Below are 7,751 nucleotides of genomic sequence, written 5' to 3'. Positions count from 1 at the left end.
TCTACAAATAACATGAAGCCTAGTATAATCCTATGTGACATAAGAGCTTGTTGTCGTTTTTATGTGTATGTATGTGTTGTATACATGTGTGTGAGTCTGTGTGCACGTGTGTTCACATTCTTTTGGCGTCACAGGATTAACACCAAAGCCTCCCTAGACTGCCGTCCACCTTACTCACTGAGGCAGACTCTCAGTTGGACCCAGAGCTCATCTATATTCTAGTCTGAATAGTCAACTTGCCCCAAAGACCCCCTGACCAGCCTGCCTCACCTGCCTGACATCACATGGGTGCTGGGGAGCTTAACTCTGGCCCAGTGCCTCCTAGACATGTCAAACAAAAACAAGCCCAGCGTTGGCATCCCAATGTTTCATGGAGCAGATTTCAAAGTTCCCAAACTGGGCTATTTTCCCAGTTGTTGGGTGTGGATGTGGACAGTGATTCATGATCGCCATGGTCTCTCTCAAATGAGCAAGTTTACACACTCAGCAAGCGGACATAGAAGAATGACTAGAAAGCAGCAGAAAGGCGGGACAGCATCAGACCAGACTCCTACACCATCCAGCAGAAAGCCCTGCAGAGGCCCTGGACACCCAGAGCTGCTCCAGCCGACCCGTGAGGAGGGTCCCAGGCAGGCATCTTCTCTTGGGTAGGACTTGTTCCCACCACAGGCAACCTTGCATCAGAGGATAAACAGTAGCAGGGTTTCTTGTATGAGGAAGGTACGCGGAATGACTCCCCTCCCGTGTTCAGGACCAGGCTGAATAACTTCCTCACTAGTTCTTGCCATCACAGTGTCTTCACTCGGAGTCTGCTGCTCCCCCTCTCTCACAGGGCCAAGGAGCTCAGGAGCAGCCGGTCCCTGGACGACACTCTGAGGTAACTGTACTTGGCTCTGGAGCAGGAGTGGGTGGCAGCTTCCCCTCCAGAGCCGGCTCCCTAGGCATGTTAAACAGCACACAGAGAGGCCTGCTGGCGTAATGTGTACCATGCAAGCCTGTGAGCAGGTTTAGCTGGACCAGTGCCCTCTGGTCTAGCCGTCTGTACCTCAGCCCACCTTCACAGCTCGTAGCCATAGCACTTGGCCAGTTCGCTCCGTCTGGTGAACGTGGAAAATGACCTGAAGTGTGGCTGCTGTCGGCTTCTCGTCTGCTGGATGGCTGGACACTTGTGGTTGCTGGCACACGTGCCACCTTGATCGTCAGGGTTAGGGATCTTGCTACCTCAGCTGATTGTTAGTTTCTGTGTACTCCATTCTGGTCCTTACTGGACAGCGGTCATCTAACATGCCAAGTCTGTACCCTTGTACCTGTGAAATCTGAGGTACTTATAAAAGAATATGGAATGAAGGGAACGGTGACGGTCAGAAGCGTCGCCTGACAGGCTGCCGACAGCAGGAGGAGGTAAATGGCGTGACTAGGCAGTCTCTCAGAGGCTAGGAAGGACACGCTCCGGGGGATGAGTGCAGATAGCAGGATGGGGAGCTTGACTGGCGGTGCACCTGTAGAAACAAAGGCACCGAACACTCGGAGATGAACAGTGTCCGGGGCCCCATCTCTCCAGGTCAGGCACTGACAGCACTTAGAGAGCAGTGTGACACAGCTCAAGTGGGGATCTTGTAAGTAAAAAATTAAACGAGTTCTCGCTCTGTGAAGCCATGCTGGCCTTGAAAACCAGGGCTCAAGTGAAGCACTAGTCCCCCGACCACCGCCACCTTCCATGAAGCTGGGGCTACTCTGCTGGAGCTAAGCTCCTTTGTGAGGCTCCCCATCTAGTCATTACAGACACGCTTTACCGACACCCGAAATGGATTAGCATTGCCTTTGACGCTCACTGTTTTATATAACTGTCTATTTGTAAGTGTTTGAGTAAATGTTTCACTCCTGAGGAATATAATTCATTTCTTAATTCCCAGGAGAACTATGAACTTAGAGTGCTGTTACATGCCTACGTTAAGATGGTTGCAGTTGTACAAAATGCCTTTATAAGTGATAAAACCAAGACTTTTGGCTTTTGTTTCTCTGTGAGTGGTAAAGTATTTAGGGTCTGGTTCATGTTGTGTTGGTGAGGGAGGTTTCTGTGTGCTCTCATGCCAGGCTTTGAGGGTAGATTACAGCAAATCTGCCCAAGCAGAGAGGGGCTCGTAGATTTGGAAGAACTTGAAGTGAGGGGGAGACTAACGCAGTGGCAGGGCGTATGACTCTGTAGGCTGATTACACCTTGTAAACTGTAAATGGGAGATAGTAGGCTATACCTAAGAGGCAAGAGGTGGAGAGTTACTGGACGTTAGTAGATTACAGGGGGATTGGGCAGGAGATAGGAGGGAGAGGAGTGGTGCATTAACCAAGGATGTAAGAAAAAAGCCTTGTGCAGACCCACTACTCAGCTAACTTTAAAACATATCTGGAAAAGTTTGGAATCGCCCTGCATGGGCGGACAATTGGGCTCCAAAATGAAAATCACCACGCAAGACACAGGATGCCTTCCTCTGAAGTACTGCTCAGGAAGGCGTGAGAGGCTCCCCAACAAGACAGGTTGCCACAGCCTTTGCTCACCCACTAAATGCTGCTTCCTTTATTTATGTCTCTGCATGTGCACGGCGCTTGTCAGGGTATCCATAGTAACAGGAGACAAGACAGAGTCGCTGATGTTGGCTGACACTCACAAGCCTTACCTGGAATGCTTTTGTTAATGCTTACTTTGACATATCTGCAATATTAATTACAAGGGTTTCCTTGATCTCAGAGAGACAGAGAGAGAGAGTGTGTGTGTGTGTGTTATATGTGCACGCTGAGGTCCTATCTTAAACAGTAAGTGTTGACATATCTACCTCCCTTCTCAGTTATGTCACCTAGGATTTCATGATGAGTTGGGGTCTATTTGGTTGCAGTTCTGCGATGAGACCTAGGGCCTTGCTCACCGTCCTACTGAACCCCATCTTGACTTTTGAGGCAAGATGTCTGTGGTTGAGACTGACCTACATTGTGATGCTGCCTCAGGCTCCCAGGTGCCGAGTGACAGGGTGAGTTACCATGCCCACTCTGGCTGGTTACTCAAGTATCCGTCGTTCCCAAGATCTGATTCAAATCTTGACTCCTGTTCTCACCTTCTGTGAGAACCCTAACCCTAACCTTAACCGTACTAGTTCTAACTGGTTTTCTCCAGTTGGCTCCCTCAGTGAGCCCTGGAACTCATTCCCTGGCCTGTCAGTCCACTGAACACGGCTCACGCGGTGGTTGGTGTGGTTCTAATATTCTTTAAGGACTCTGTATCTTCACTGCTTTGGCATCCTTTGGTGTTAAGAGAATTCAGAAATATCGCCAATATCATCACTAGCCCAGAACCCCTTTTACTTTTTTTGGTTTTTGAGAGGGCATTGCTATGTAGCTTAGGTTGGCCTTGAGTTCACTATGCAGCTCGGGGTAGCCTTGAACCTGCTGCAATCCTCCTGCCTCAGCATCCCCAGGGCTGTAATTAGAGGCCTGCAGCACCACACCAGTCTGAGCTCTTGTCTTATAAAGTGGCTTGTTTTCCCTCGGCCGTTCTCCTTTCCTGACGGCACCTACACTGCCGTGTTGATCTGGACACTCTGTGTGTGTCTACACTGCCGTGTTGATCTGGACACTCTGTGTGTGTCTACACTGCCGTGTTGATCTGGACACTCTGTGTGTGTCTACACTGCCATGTTGATCTGGACATTTTCTGTGTGTGTCTACACTGCCGTGTTGATCTGGACACTCTGTGTGTGTCTACACTGCCATGTTGATCTGGACACTCTGTGTGTGTCTACACTGCCGTGTTGATCTGGACATTTTCTGTGTGTGTCTACACTGCCATGTTGATCTGGACATTTTCTGTGTGTGCCTACACTGCCGTGTTGATCTGGACATTTTCTGTGTGTGTCTACACTGCCGTGTTGATCTGGACATTTTCTGTGTGTGTCTACACTGCCGTGTTGATCTGGACATTTTCTGTGTGTGTCTACACTGCCGTGTTGATCTGGACATTTTCTGTGTGTGTCTACACTGCCGTGTTGATCTGGACATTTTCTGTGTGTGTCTACACTGCCGTGTTGATCTGGACATTTTCTGTGTGTGTCTACACTGCCATGTAGATCTGGACATTTTCTGTGTGTGTCTACACTGCCGTGTTGATCTGGACATTTTCTGTGTGTGTCTACACTGCCATGTTGATCTGGACATTTTCTGTGTGTGTCTACACTGCCATGTTGATCTGGACATTTTCTGTGTGTGTCTACACTGCCGTGTTGATCTGGACACTCTGTGTGTGTCTACACTGCCATGTTGATCTGGATACTCTGTGTTCCTCCTGTCTACACCACCATTGTCCCCTTTCCTTCCTCACACAGTTTCTTGGATCCTGACCTTTTTTGTACACGAGATATTTCTACCCAGATCGTTTTCTGTGTTTTTCTAAAAGTTCCTTTGGGGATGTGCTGCTGCGGAATCTCACTTCAGGGTTGTTCGTTTGTAAATGTCCTTCCTTTACTGCCCCGCCAGGTCCCATTCCAGGTCATGATTTTTCTAGGGACCCAGAGGTGACTTTCACAGTCTGTTGGTGCCCACTGAGCACTGTCAGTGCTTCTCTCTGTGGACTCTGCTCTCCTGTCTCTCTCCTGCACGTCTAAGGTCTTTTAACGTCTGTCTGTCATGCTGTGTGTAGATGTGGCTTTCCTTGAGTGTGTCCTGCTAGTGCAGTTTGTGACACACATCTGGGCTCTTCAGACCACTTCAGCTGTGCACGGCGGGTGTCCTTTCACTTCCACATTTTATTCCCCTTTCTTTCTTCCCCGGGGAATTTGAGATTTGAATATTCATACACACACACAAACAGAGAGAGAGAGAGAGAGAGAGAGAGAGAGAGAGAGAGACACAGAGACACGCTCACACACTTTGTGCTTGCATGAATGTGGAGATCAGAAAATGACTTGAGGCACCAGTTCTCTTTCTGTACCATATGATCATAGGCTTGACAGGAGGTATCTTCACCTACTGAGCCATCTTGCCTGCCCTTGGCTGTTTTTACTGAATACCTTGGTTCTATCTTCTTTAGTGCTTGGGGGCATTGCCCCCAACCCCCTCACATACACTCTTTCTCTCCATCTCTCTCTCACACACACTCACGCTTTCTCTCTTGCTGTCTTAAACACACACACACTCTCATACACACTCACACACTCTTTTGTGCACTCGCTCTCTCTCCTTCAGTAGTTGCTAATCAGTACCCAGTGGCTGACTTTTCTTCACAGTGCTGTTCTTGCTTTCTGTCTGATGACTTTTATTTAGTGAACCTGAGCTGTAAGCTCTAGGCCAGAGAGCAGAACAGACATGGACATGTAGTTCTTGGGTCTCCTTGTGGTGGTACAGTGTGTGCTCTCACAGTCCTTGTGAGACACTGCCTGCTGTCTTCAAGCCAACAGGGGCCTTCCTGTCTGCTGGCCACTCCCACTGCTTTTCTGTGAATGTTGATGAACTGTGTCTTTCCTTTTCTTGCCTGTGCGTCTAAGAATTGCTGGGTATAACCCGATTGTAACTTTTTAAGACACTAATACACAGTTGTGCAAAGTGGCTACACCGTATTCTATTCCCACAGAAACAAAAAACTTCCCAGTTCTGCAAATCCCTCCAACCTCTGGTATCGTCATTACCTTTGATTAAATTCATTTGACTCAGTGTGAAGGGTCACTGTGGTTAAATGCCAAAAGAAATGGTTGCCACCTAGTGGCCAACTGTACACATTACAACTGGGAAAGAAACATAGCCCTAACTCCCCTTAAGCCTATCTTCAAAACTGGCTTAAAAATTTTTTATTTATTTCAGTTTTCTTTCTGTTAGCATACGAAGAGCAACCTGAGCCAGGTTTAAAATATTTTCCTCTTTATCACATTTTTACCTCAGAAACTAGGTTGGCAGCTTTTTTAATTAAAAAGAAGAGTTACTTGGGTGGGGGTGGTGCACAGGACTACTTTAGAGGCTTTCTCTTTCCACCATGTGAAACCCAGAGATCTGAACTCAGGTTGTTGGCCTAGTGGCAAGTGCGGTCACCAACTAAGCCATCCCACCTGCCCTGACTCTTCCCTTCCAACTCGGGAGGAACATTAAAGTCAAAACTAAATGTTGCTCCTGGTTTCATCCACCTTCTATCTGCCTCGAGGCCTTTGTGCTGTGTGGGCGGTCTGTTTGCCTGTCTGTTCTGTTGAGTTTCATAGAAAGCCCAGTGCAGTTTTGAAGGGCAGTGGGTTTTCAGTCACCTTTGTTTGTTTATGCTTTCACAGGCCCTGTTTGACATACCTTAGCTCCCATATTTCAGACGTCTGGATGACTTGGTGGAGACCATTTTTGTGGGCTGGTTTTGCCTGGACATTGGGAGAGACAACAGCACTGGGTCTTCACAGCCATGGTTTTAGTCTGCCTTCTGTTCTCAGACTTGACTGGATTGGGTGACAAGGTCTCATGTAGCCAAGGCTGGCTTGAACCTCGTGCTGTAGCCTAGGATGATCTGACTCCCAGTCCTCCTGCCTGCACCTTGTGGGCTGGATGCAGGTGTGTGCCGTCCTTATAGTGCTGTACCAGTTAGCTTCCCGGGCTTCAGCCAGCGAGTCCAGCGCTCTCCCAGCTGAGCCTCAGAGTCCGCAGGAACATTTAGCAGCAGAGATTTTCCACCCACACGAATATGGTAAAGATCACTTAGGACCAGAGCAGGCACGTGGTCCTTTAAGGCTAAGTTAGAACTGTCTGTTGGGAAGGTATTTCCAGGAGCACTCTCTATTCTGTTATAGAAGGCAAAGCCTCCATCAGAGCCTTGGTGTCTCAGCAGAGTGCGCTCTGCCAGGAAACCACAAACGCTCAGAGTCGTGTTCCTCCTAAGACCAGACAGTACGGTGACCTAGCAGCAGCAGTAGCAGCAGGTAAGCGTTTGCTTACGTTCTAGGGAAGACCCATTGGACATCCATTATTTTTGTAATGGCTCTGAGCACTGAAATGGTTCAAACAGGCACTGAACAGACCGCATGCAGACTCCCAGAGTGCCTGGATGCTCACTGATGAACAACAGTACTCAGAGACTGGTCCGGTGTGTGGGGAACGGCTTCCGTGCACTTCACTGGACTTAGGAAACAGTGACCACAGAAGCACACGAAACATCGAATCCATATTCAACCAGTAATCTCCACGACACCTTGAGGGCAGTGGCAGGGTCTACGGTAAACTGCCAACCGTTTAAACACCTTCACTTACGTGCTTGGCAAAAAACACACAGGACTTAAAATGGTGGGTACTCGTGGATGTTGTATTGGTCTTATCTGCTGTATGTATGGGGAATATAGGCATCCTTTCACCCTGTAATCCACTTCCAGATTTATTTCAGGAAGTAGTTTGATATCTTCCCACGTGCTTGTTTCAGGGATACTCATGGTCCATTCCTTCCCACCAGTGGTTCTCAGCCTTCCTAGTGCCACGGTCCCCTAATACAGTTCCTCATGTGCTGACCCCCAACCATGACCTTAGTTCTGTTCGTTGCTACTTCCTAACTCTAATTTTGCTAGTTATGAGTCCTGATGTAAATTTCTGGAGACAGAAGTTTGCCAGAGGGGTGGCAACCCACAAGTTGAGAACCACCGCTCTATAACATTCCAGCTTGGAGAACCCTGGTTAGATGAACCAGTGCAGCCATTCAACATTATAGGGGTTTTTGTGAGAAAAGTCACATACAGGGAAGAGGTTCAGTGACCCAT

This window comes from Rattus rattus, chromosome 11 (genome assembly GCF_011064425.1).
Source record: "Rattus rattus isolate New Zealand chromosome 11, Rrattus_CSIRO_v1, whole genome shotgun sequence".
Lineage (NCBI taxonomy): Eukaryota > Metazoa > Chordata > Mammalia > Rodentia > Muridae > Rattus > Rattus rattus.
This window is presented reverse-complemented; position numbering follows the sequence as displayed.